General features: G+C 46.5%; 1 non-coding gene across 1 annotated transcript; it reads left to right on the top strand.

Moving 5' to 3' along the window:
• The first annotated feature begins 12771 nt into the window (after positions 1-12771).
• LOC131292204 (5.8S ribosomal RNA) lies at positions 12772-12926 on the top strand. The gene has a single exon (XR_009189892.1). It is a non-coding gene; the product is annotated as a 5.8S ribosomal RNA (ribosomal RNA).
• The last annotated feature ends 155 nt before the right edge of the window (positions 12927-13081 follow it).

Here is a 13081-nt window from a genome sequence, read left to right on the forward strand (position 1 = left end):
TGGGGATGTCAGAACTACACTCAAATGTTACCACACCAAGCAAGGCAAACTTATATGAAGCAAAGGACCCTGATGGGTCATATGGTATTTTACGAAAAATCGGCTAAGTCCCAAAATGATGATGTCAGAACTACACTAAAAGGTTACCACACCAAGCAAGGCAAACTTATATGAAGGCAAGGACCCTGATGGGTCATATGGTATTTTACGAAAAATCGGCTAAGTCCCAAAATGGGGATGTCAGAACTACACTCAAATGTTACCACACCAAGCAAGGCAAACTTATATGAAGGCAAGGACCCTGATGGGTCATATGGTATTTTACGAAAAATCGGCTAAGTCCCAAAATGGGGATGTCAGAACTACACTCAAATGTTACCACACCAAGCAAGGCAAACTTATATGAAGCAAAGGACCCTGATGGGTCATATGGTATTTTACGAAAAATCGGCTAAGTCCCAAAATGATGATGTCAGAACTACACTCAAATGTTACCACACCAAGCAAGGCAAACTTATATGAAGGCAAGGACCCATATGGGTCATATGGCATTTTACGAAAAATCGGCTAAGTCCCAAAATGAGGATGTCAGAACTACACTCAAATGTTACCACACCAAGCAAGGCAAACTTATATGAAGCAAAGGACCCTGATGGGTCATATGGTATTTTACGAAAAATCGGCTAAGTCCCAAAATGATGATGTCAGAACTACACTCAAATGTTACCACACCAAGCAAGGCAAACTTATATGAAGGCAAGGACCCTGATGGGTCATATGGTATTTTACGAAAAATCGGCTAAGTCCCAAAATGGGGATGTCAGAACTACACTCAAATGTTACCACACCAAGCAAGGCAAACTTATATGAAGCAAAGGACCCTGATGGGTCATATGGTATTTTACGAAAAATCGGCTAAGTCCCAAAATGATGATGTCAGAACTACACTCAAATGTTACCACACCAAGCAAGGCAAACTTATATGAAGCAAAGGACCCTGATGGGTCATATGGTATTTTACGAAAAATCGGCTAAGTCCCAAAATGGGGATGTCAGAACTACACTAAAATGTTACCACACCAAGCAAGGCAAACTTATATGAAGGCAAGGAACCTGATGGGTCATATGGTATTTTACGAAAAATCGGCTAAGTCCCAAAATGATGATGTCAGAACTACACTAAAAGGTTACCACACCAAGCAAGGCAAACTTATATGAAGGCAAGGACCCTGATGGGTCATATGGTATTTTACGAAAAATCGGCTAAGTCCCAAAATGGGGATGTCAGAACTACACTCAAATGTTACCACACCAAGCAAGGCAAACTTATATGAAGGCAAGGACCCTGATGGGTCATATGGTATTTTACGAAAAATCGGCTAAGTCCCAAAATGGGGATGTCAGAACTACACTCAAATGTTACCACACCAAGCAAGGCAAACTTATATGAAGGCAAGGACCCATATGGGTCATATGGCATTTTACGAAAAATCGGCTAAGTCCCAAAATGAGGATGTCAGAACTACACTCAAATGTTACCACACCAAGCAAGGCAAACTTATATGAAGCAAAGGACCCTGATGGGTCATATGGTATTTTACGAAAAATCGGCTAAGTCCCAAAATGATGATGTCAGAACTACACTCAAATGTTACCACACCAAGCAAGGCAAACTTATATGAAGGCAAGGACCCTGATGGGTCATATGGTATTTTACGAAAAATCGGCTAAGTCCCAAAATGGGGATGTCAGAACTACACTCAAATGTTACCACACCAAGCAAGGCAAACTTATATGAAGCAAAGGACCCTGATGGGTCATATGGTATTTTACGAAAAATCGGCTAAGTCCCAAAATGATGATGTCAGAACTACACTCAAATGTTACCACACCAAGCAAGGCAAACTTATATGAAGGAAAGGACCCATATGGGTCATATGGCATTTTACGAAAAATCGGCTAAGTCCCAAAATGAGGATGTCAGAACTACACTAAAAAGTTACCACACCAAGCAAGGCAAAGTACCTAGGTGAACCCTAGGAAGAAACACGGACCAAGTCAGATGGCCTAAGTCAAGAGAACAAGTGACCTAGGCAAAGTTGTATGACGGTGAGGACCCTGAAAAATCTGGTTAGTGTAGTTTAGACAGGGGAGGTTTTTGGGTCGGCTGAACCTCCTTATTTTGGGTTTTGACCTCCTCAAGAAGCTACACCTAGGCAAACTGCCTAGGGTGAAAGTGCGAAGACCAATCGAATAGTAAGACAAGTTTTGACCGATCGCCCTAGGCAAGCTTGTATGAAGAAAGGGACCCTATGGGTCATATGGAAATACATGAAAAATCGGCTAAGTCCCAAAATTGGGATGTCTGAACTACACTAAAAAGTTACCACATCAAGCAAGGCAAAGTACCTAGGTGAACCCTAGGAAGAAACACGGACCAAGTCAGATGGCCTAAGTCAAGAGTACAAGTGACCTAGGCAAAGTTGTATGGCGCTGAGGACCCTGAAAAATCGGGTTAGTGTAGTTCAGACAGGGGAGGTTTCTGGGTCGGCTGAACCTCCTTATTTCGGGTTTTGGCCTCCTCAAGAAGACAGACCTAGGCAAACTGCCTAGGGTGAAAGTGCGAAGACCAATCGAATAGTAAGACAAGTTTTGACCGATCGCCCTAGGCAAGCTTGTATGAAGAAAGGGACCCTTAGGGTCATATGGAAATTCATGAAAAATCGGCTAAGTCCCAAAATTGGGATGTCAGAACTACACTATAAAGTTACCACATCAAGCAAGGCAAAGTACCTAGGTGAACCCTAAGAAGAAACACGGACCAAGTCAGATGGCCTAAGTCAAGAGTACAAGTGACCTAGGCAAAGTTGTATGACGGTGAGGACCCTGAAAAATCTGGTTAGTGTAGTTCTGACAGGGGAGGTTTCTAGGTCGGCTGAACCTCCTTATTTCGGGTTTTGGCCTCCTCAAGAAGACAGACCTAGGCAAACTGCCTAGGGTGAAAGTGCGAAGACCAATCGAATAGTAAGACAAGTTTTGACCGATCGCCCTAGGCAAGCTTGTATGAAGAAAGGGACCCTATGGGTCATATGGAAATACATGAAAAATCGGCTAAGTCCCAAAATTGGGATGTCTGAACTACACTAAAAAGTTACCACATCAAGCAAGGCAAAGTACCTAGGTGAACCCTAGGAAGAAACACGGACCAAGTCAGATGGCCTAAGTCAAGAGTACAAGTGACCTAGGCAAAGTTGTATGGCGCTGAGGACCCTGAAAAATCGGGTTAGTGTAGTTCAGACAGGGGAGGTTTCTGGGTCGGCTGAACCTCCTTATTTCGGGTTTTGGCCTCCTCAAGAAGACAGACCTAGGCAAACTGCCTAGGGTGAAAGTGCGAAGACCAATCGAATCGTAAGACAAGTTTTGACCGATCGCCCTAGGCAAGCTTGTATGAAGAAAGGGACCCTTAGGGTCATATGGAAATTCATGAAAAATCGGCTAAGTCCCAAAATTGGGATGTCAGAACTACACTATAAAGTTACCACATCAAGCAAGGCAAAGTACCTAGGTGAACCCTAGGAAGAAACACGGACCAAGTCAGATGGCCTAAGTCAAGAGTATAAGTGACCTAGGCAAAGTTGTATGGCGCTGAGGACCCTGAAAAATCGGGTTAGTGTAGTTAAGACAGGGGAGGTTTCAGGGTCGGCTGGACCTCCTTATTTCGGGTTTTGGCCTCCTCAAGAAGACAGACCTAGGCGAATTGCCTAGGGTGAAACTGCGAAGACCAATCGAATAGTAAGACAAGTTTTGACCGATCGCCCTAGGCAAGCTTGTATGAAGAAAGGGACCCTTAGGGTCATATGGAAATTCATGAAAAATCGGCTAAGTCCCAAAATTGGGATGTCAGAACTACACTAAAAAGTTACCACATCAAGCAAGGCAAAGTACCTAGGTGAACGCTAGGAAGAAACACGGACCAAGTCAGATGGCCTAAGTCAAGAGTATAAGTGACCTAGGGAAAGTTGTATGACGGTGAGGACCCTGAAAAATCGGGTTAGTGTAGTTAAGACAGGGGAGGTTTCAGGGTCGGCCAGACCTCCTTATTTCGGGTTTTGGCCTCCTCAAGAAGACAGACCTAGGCGAATTGCCTAGGGTGAAACTGCGAAGACCAATCGAATAGTAAGACAAGTTTTGACCGATCGCCCTAGGCAAGCTTGTATGAAGAAAGGGACCCTATGGGTCATATGGAAATATACGAAAAATCGGCTAAGTCCCAAAATTGGGATGTCAGAACTACACTATAAAGTTACCACATTAGCAAGGCAGACTTGTATGAAGAACGGGACCCTGGTGAAAGTAGCAAATATCCCAAACCGAACATGAATATTATACACACAAGAGTACGAACATAAAGGAACACGGACCAAGCGTACCGAGAGAATCGGTACTATAGAACCCTCGTGGTTCTACACAAAGACTTTATGTTAGGGGTTCAAGCCCCATAGTACTCAAACGGTGACAGTAGCAAATATCCCAAAACGAACGTGAATCTTATTCACAAGAGTACGAACATAAAGGAACACGGACCAAGCGTACCGAGAGAATCGGTACTATAGAGCCCTCGTGGTTCTACACAAAGACTTTATGTTCGGGGTTCACACCCCAAATCGAACGTGGAATTTACTTTCTGATGGTCATGCGGTCGTCCAAAGGGGTCTAGTATCCTGGGATGACAAGCATCACGGGCACAGCTCGTATCAAAACAGTCGAAGAGGCCCGCGAAAGCTTGCTTTCCATGGCTATGCGATGCACAAATTGAGTTTACTCACCGTAGTATAAAACGAACGAACCGAACCTATCCGAGTAGGGATAATGGGCGCAGTAACATACTTCTGTGACCCAGCGAGAGTTGAACGAGGTGACATGAACTGTCAGTGGCTTATATCAGATGGGATACATACATGAGATTGCTTTCAAATCTACACTCGAAAACCTAACCAAGTAAAAGCGAACGTGGGGAGGATTCGAAACCGGTAACGAAATCTTAAGCTGGAAAGAGTCATCACTATGGATACATATTATGCGAAACCAATCAAGTGCTCAGTACTGATCCAAAACCTAAGAGCACTAGTGAACACCTTATTCTCACCCTAGTTCACATCCAAGTGATCGACCACGTGTGTGAAGCAAAGACCAATCGAATTCCTCAATGGACTGAACACTATGAACAAATGGCCAAAAACGTTATAACTATCCAAACATCCTACTATCTAGCGAAAGTCATCACGATGGAACCATACAATGATCTTAACCTATAGCGCTCACCTATTCCTACCCAGAGTGCAAGTGAACATATTGCTCACCCTAACCAGTTCACATCCACGTGATCGACTAACATACCGAAGTTACCACAAGTCAAAGTTATACGTTTACAAGCGCAAGACCAATCGAAAACCCCGAAAGCAATCTCGACCCAAAATGTATTATCCGTGAGTGTAGTCGAGTCTCGTACTCGTCATCTGTAATCGTCGGATAGAATATCCAGTACACGGTTGTCTTTCCAAATGAAATCTACATACAGAACTCGCTCTTGGCAAATGGGTGGCATTGGCGCAATCAGGAGCGAGTTCCCGTCCGGGTGCCAAGTGATTGGCAAATGTCTGGGGGAAAGCAACCATATATTGATTTGTCTGTTAGTGTACTGGGTGTTTGAGGTATGTAGTATCCACGCTTGGTTGGGTGTGTCAGAGGACCATGGATGCGTTCACAACCCCAATTGGGGTACATCGGGAATGATTTTGTGGAACCGATGTGCCCGGCACACACTAAGTTTTGTTGCAAGTTAATAGTGTGCCATGTCCGGGGGGGTTGTGATTAAACTCTGGTGAATTGCGTACTGTGGTGATTGGGGTATGAAAGCCCCGCAGTTGCAATGATCGGACGCGCCTAGCGTGTCCTTTAGTTGATGGTAGGGAAATGAAGGCCCTTGTCAGCTCACCTAAGTATTCATGGAAGTTTGGCATAAGGTCGCTGTGGTAGGGGTATGAAGGCCCCGCCAGCGCATGCACAATCGGGCGCACGTGCGCTTAGCGGAGTCGAATGCCGCTCAAGTGCCTGTCCGGTGCATCGGGTGTGGTGTGATACGAGGGCAATGAGGTTCGCACGGGGGCTCGCCTCCCGTGTGCTACCGGACTTGACAACATACAGAACGTGGTGTTTGCTCCTCCGGGTGCAATGGGACAATGAACATTCGAACGCAAAGTCGGAATTCTGGTTGATCCTACCAGTAATATACGCTCGTCTCAAAGGTTAAGCCATGCATGTCTAAGTACAAACAGATTTAATGTGAAACCGCATAAGGCTCAGTATAACAGCTATAATTTACGAGATCATCAACCTAGTTACTTGGATAACTGTGGAAAATCTAGAGCTAATACATGCAACATGCCAGGACCCTCGCGGGAACTGGTGCACTTATTAGTCAAACCAATCGCGGGTTCTCCGTGTCATTGAGTTGAAGTCTGGATAATGATGCTGATCGTATGGTCTCGCACCGACGACAGATCTCGCAAATATCTGCCCTATCAACTATGGATGGTAGTATAGAGGACTACCATGGTTGCAACGGGTAACGGGGAATCAGGGTTCGATTCCGGAGAGGGAGCCTGAGAAATGGCTACCACATCCAAGGAAGGCAGCAGGCGCGTAAATTACCCAATCCCGGGACGGGGAGGTAGTGACGAGAAATAACAATATGAAACTCTTTAATGATGTTTCATAATTGGAATGAGTAGAGCATAAATCCTTCTACGAGGATCAAGTGGAGGGCAAGTCTGGTGCCAGCAGCCGCGGTAATTCCAGCTCCACTAGCGTATATTAAAATTGTTGCGGTTAAAACGTTCGAAGTTGATACTTGTCCAACACAGTCCGGCTCCGCCGACCCGGTCAACCCGTGGTCGGTGGGCCAAGTCGGAATCTGGTTGCGACTCAATGGTGTGGTAGGGCACCAAGTCTGTGTCATGGTGTGCCCTTCAACGGGTGCAAGTGTAACATAGAGCTCGACCGCTCACGTTTACCTTGAACAAATTAGAGTGCTTAAAGCAGGGTGCCCAAACGCCCTAGAATAATCTTGCATGGAATAATGGAATACGACCTTGGTCTAATCTTTCATTGGTTTGTACTCAGACCGGAGGTAATGATTAACAGAAGTAGTTGGGGACACTAGTATTACGGCGCGAGAGGTGAAATTCGTAGACCGTCGTAAGACTAACTAAAGCGAAGGCATTTGTCAAGGATGCTTTCTTTAATCAAGAACGAAAGTTAGAGGATCGAAGGCGATTAGATACCGCCCTAGTTCTAACCGTAAACGATGCCAACTAGCAATTGGGAGACGCTACAACCAGGTGCTCTCAGTAGCTTCCGGGAAACCAAAGTCAGGTTCCGGGGGAAGTATGGTTGCAAAGTTGAAACTTAAAGGAATTGACGGAAGGGCACCACAATGAAATGGAGCTTGCGGTTCAATTTGACTCAACACGGGAAAACTTACCAGGTCCGAACTTATGGAGGTGAGACAGATTAATAGCTCTTTCTCAAATTTAAGGGTAGTGGTGCATGGCCGTTCTTAGTTCGTGGATTGATTTGTCTGGTTAATTCCGATAACGAACGTGACTCACATATGCTAACTAGAACGCAGTCAGCGTTAATGCGTCGATGCCGATTGGAACGGGTTAGGACCTTTCGGTGGAGTATGACCTGACACCTTCGCTGTTCGTGTGCGCAAGTGCACTTACGGTACGCTGCTTAGCAGGACAATTTGTGTTTAGCAAAATGAGATCGAGCGATAACAGGTCCGTGATGCCCTTAGATGTTCTGGGCTACACGCGTGCTACAATGTGGGTAGCAGCGTGTCTCCTATTCCGAGAGGAACGGGAAATCACTCAAATACTCACTTAGTAGGGATTATGGATTGCAATGGTCCATATGAACTCGGAACTTCTAGTAAGTGCTGGTCATCAGCCAGCGTTGAATACGTCCCTGCCCTTTGTACACACCGCCCGTCGCTACTACCGATGGATTATTTAGTGAGGTCTTTGGAGATGATCGTTCGCTGGATCCTCGTGAACCGCGTCTGCTTTATCGAAGTTGACCGAACTTGATGATTTAGAGGAAGTAAAAGTCGTAACAAGGTTTCCGTAGGTGAACCTGCGGAAGGATCATTAGTGGCCAAGTGATCCTTCCAGAAGTCCGAACCTGCGGGTTGAGACTTCGGCACAAGTTGCCATATGATAATTGACGAAACACTATAGAAGTCCGAACCTGCGGGTTGAGACTTCGGCACAAGTTGCCATATGATAATTGACGTAACACTAACAAGTCCGAACCTGCGGGTTGAGACTTAGGCACACGTTGCCTTATACATGACTTCGAACAAATACACAAGTCCGAACCTGCGGGTTGAGACTTAGGCACAAGTTGCCTTATACATGACTTCGAACAAATACACAAGTCCGAACCTGCGGGTTGAGACTTAGGCACAAGTTGCCATATGAAAGTTGACGAAACACTAACAAGTCCGAACCTGCGGGTTGAGACTTAGGCACACGATGCCTTATACATGACTTCGAACAAATACACAAGTCCGAACCTGCGGGTTGAGACTTAGGCACAAGTTGCCTTATACATACATTGGCCAAATAAACAGAAGTCCGAACCTGCGGGTTGAGACTTAGGCACAAGTTGCCATATTATATTCGATCAAACACTAAGTAGTCCGAACCTGCGGGTTGAGACTCAAGACCGTAACAAGATGTCACTATACAAGTCCGAACCTAAGGGTTGAGACTTAATGCGATCTAGATACCAAGTTGACATCCAATACCTGTTGAGCAAAACCAAAGATTCCCTGTTCTCGAATGAATACACTATATAACAGGGAATCATGAAGAAATCAAGCAAGCGTGAAACAAAGTCATCACTTGGGCATGCTCGATAGCCAACCACATGACCTTAACCTAAGAGAGCATGCAAACCACATGATACCTATAAACGATTAACCCGCCCTAGTTCAATCGTTCACCAAGTGATGACTTCAGTATGGCTAAGAGAAAAACTTTTAAATGGGAAAAACTCAAAGTCCGAACCTCCGGGTTGAGACTTCCGCGTCGGAGGTGGGCGCACCTCCTATCCGAAAGATGATGAATCAGGGGTGTTCGGTCAGCAATGGTCGGATGCCCCGTCGTAGTCCAACTATGACAATCAAAGTCAAGACCTCCGGGTTGAGACTTTCCGCGAGTACAAGCATAAAGGAACACGGACCAAGCCGTACCGAGAGAATCGGTACTAGAGCCCTCGTGGTTCTACATTGAGAGAGCCCTCGTGGTTCTCATTAGGGGCTTTATGCAAGTAGTACTCAATACTGTGGTGTGAAGTATAAAGTATAGTCTTCGCCTGGTCCACGCTGCTTCGGCGGTCCTGGGTAAGATAGTTCATTCTAGCTTGCCCTATAGTGGAATGAGGACACTTAATGCTTCGTCTTTTAGCGGCGGCTAGACTCCTCCTCACGGGGAACGAGTTGACGCACACAGCGGCGGCTTACGCACTATGGCAATCATGGATGCCTGAAGATTCCGTGAAGTTCTCCCCTGGTCCACGCTGCCTCGGCAGTCCTGGGTAAAATGGAATATTTCCAGCTTGCCCTATAGTGGAAGAGGACTATCCAACAATACAAAGTCAAGACCTCCGGGTTGAGACTTTCCGCGTCGGTGGTGTCGCGCACCGCCTATCCGAAAGATGGTGTAACAGGGGTGTTCGATCAGCAATGGTCGGATGCCCCGTCATAGTCCAACTATGACAACCAAAGTCAAGACCTCCGGGTTGAGACTTTCCGCGTCCGGAGGTACGCGTACCGCCTACCCGAAAGATGGTGTGCTTCTGGGGTATTCGATGAGTCGGATACCCCGTCGTAGTCCAACTATGACAATACAAAGTCAAGACCTCCGGGTTGAGACTTCCGCGTCGGAGGTGCGCGCACCGCCTACCCGAAAGATGGTGAATCAGGGGTGTTCGATCAGCAATGGTCGGATGCCCCGTCGTAGTCCAACTATGACAATCAAAGTCAAGACCTCCGGGTTGAGACTTCCGCGTCCGGAGGTACGCGTACCGCCTACCCGAAAGATGGTGAATCAGGGGTGTTCGATCAGCAATGGTCGGATGCCCCGTCGTAGTCCAACTATGACAATACAAAGTCAAGACCTCCGGGTTGAGACTTTTCGCGAGTACAAGCATAAAGGAACACGGACCAAGCCGTACCGAGAGAATCGGTACTAGAGCCCTCGTGGTTCTACATTGAGAGAACCCTCGTGGTTCTCATTAGGGGCTTTATGCAAGTCGTACTCAATACTGTGGTGTGAAGTATAAAGTATAGAGTCCTCCACTGGTCCACGCTGCTCCGGCGGTCCTGGGTAAGATAGTTCATTCTAGCTTGCCCTATGTGGAAGAGGACTCAATACCCTACCTGTTGAGCTTGAAACAAAGTCATCACTTGGGCATGCTCATATTGCCATACAATATTCCATTATCTACTAATGAGCATGCAGCTATATGATTATAACCTGTAAACGATTACCCCGCCGTAGTTCAGCGCTTCAACCAAGTGATGACTTCAGTATGGCTAGTGTGTGAAGTATAAAGTATAGTCCTCCCCTGGTCCACACTGCTTCGGCGGTCCTGGGTAAGATAGTTAGTTCTAGCTTGCCCTATGGTGGAAGAGGACACCATACTTAATACTGTGGTGTAATGAACAAAGTATAGTCCTCCACTGGTCCACGCTGCTTTGCAGTCCTGGGTAAGATAGTTAGTTCTAGCTTGCCCTATGTGGAAGAGGGCATACAAGACAAAGTATAGTTCTCCCCTGGTCCACGCTGCTCCGGCGGTCCTGGGTAAGATAGTTAATTCTAGCTTGCCCTATGTGGAAGAGAGCATACATGAACCAAGAACGAAGGTTATGATCGAGGAATGATTCGACAACTAACCGATGGTATGAAATGTGAAGAATTCAAGCAAGCACACAATCAAGTCATCACTTGGGCATGCTCGAGTCAACCCTATGACATTAACCTAGTAGAGCATGCGAAACCCAATATATATACAAGTAATGTAAACGATGCCCCGCCCTAGTTCAGCGCTTCAACCAAGTGATGACTTCAGAATGGCTAAATCAAATCGGTTCAAAACATACCATCGGTACCCTATTGAAACACACAAGTCGATATCAAACCTCTTAATTGTGTAGTCCTCCACTGGTCCACGCCGCTGCGGCGGTCCTGGGTAAGATAGTTCATTCTAGCTTGCCCTATGTGGAAGAGGGCACATTACTCAATACTGTGGTGTTATGAACAAAGTATAGTCCTCCTCTGGTCCACGCTGCTTCGGCGGTCCTGGGTAAGATAGTTAATTCTAGCTTGCCCTATGTGGAAGAGGGCATACAAGACAAAGTATAGTTCTCCCCTGGTCCACGCTGCTTCGGCGGTCCTGGGTAAGATAGTTAATTCTAGCTTGCCCTTTGTGGAAGAGAGCATACATGAACCAAGAACGAAGGTTATGATCGAGGAATGATTCGACAACTAACCGATGGTATGAAATGTGAAGAATTCAAGCAAGCACACAATCAAGTCATCACTTGGGCATGCTCGATAGCCAACCTCATGACATTAACCTAGTAGAGCATGCGAAAACCAATATATATGTAAACGATGCCTCCCTAGTTCAGCGCTTCAACCAAGTGATGACTTCAGAATGGCTAAATCAAATCGGTTCAAAACATACCATCGGTACCCTATTGAAACACACAAGTCGATATCAAACCTCATGATTGTGTAGTCCTCCACTGGTCCACGCCGCTTCGGCCGTCCTGGGTAAAATGGAACATTCCAGCTTGCCCTATGTGGAAGAGGGCACATTACTCAATACTGTGGTGTGAAGTATAAAGTTCAGTTCTCCCCTGGTCCACGCTGCTTCGGCGGTCCTGGGTAAGATAGTTCATTCTAGCTTGCCCTATGTGGAAGAGGACACTTAATACTTCGTCTCTAAGCGGCGGCTTGACTCCTCCCTACGGGGAACGGGTTTACGCGCACAGCGGCGGCTTACGCACTATGGCAGTCATGGATGCCTTACGTTTCTATGAAAAGTGTGTTCCTCCCCTGGTCCACGCTGCTTCGGCAGTCCTGGGTAAGATAGTTAGTTCTAGCTTGCCCTATGTGGAAGAGGACACGTAGACTTACTGTGGTGTGAAGTATAAAGTTCAGTTCTCCCCTGGTCCACGCCGCTTCGGCCGTCCTGGGTAAAATGGATTCATCCAGCTTGCCCTATGTGGAATGAGGACACTTTATGCTTCGTCTCTAAGCGGCGGCTTGCTCCTCCCTACGGGGAATGGGTATACGCGCACAGCGGCGGCTTACGTTATGGCAGTCATGGATGCCTTACGTTTCCATGAAAAGTGTGTTCCTCCCCTGGTCCACGCTGCTCCGGCAGTCCTGGGTAAGATAGTTAGTTCTAGCTTGCCCTATGTGGAAGAGGACACGTAGACTTACTGTGGTGTGAAGTATAAGGTTCAGTTCTCCCCTGGTCCACGCCGCTTCGGCCGTCCTGAGTAAAATGGATTCATCCAGCTTGCCCTATGTGGAATGAGGACACTTTATGCTTCGTCTCTAAGCGGCGGCTTGCTCCTCCCTACGGGGAACGGGTATACGCGCACAGCGGCGGCTTACGCAAGTTAGTCACCCTCGGCAGTGGATCACTCGGCTCATGGATCGATGAAGACCGCAGCTAACTGCGCGTCATAATGTGAACTGCAGGACACATGAACATTGATAAGTTGAACGCATATTGCACGTCGTGGGAACCTACCATGATGTACAGATGACTGAGCGCTTATATTTGAGAAATGTATCGCATACATTTAACTACGCCGTGACACCCGTCACGAGACGTGCACCATGATGTTAACTAGGGTCGCGACGACCCGCTAGCATTAAAGAACCCGTGGTTTACAATATACTGGCATTGGAATTCGAAGTATTTAGAGCGT

Source organism: Anopheles ziemanni, assembly GCF_943734765.1.
Source record: "Anopheles ziemanni chromosome X unlocalized genomic scaffold, idAnoZiCoDA_A2_x.2 X_unloc_4, whole genome shotgun sequence".
Taxonomy (NCBI): domain Eukaryota; kingdom Metazoa; phylum Arthropoda; class Insecta; order Diptera; family Culicidae; genus Anopheles; species Anopheles ziemanni.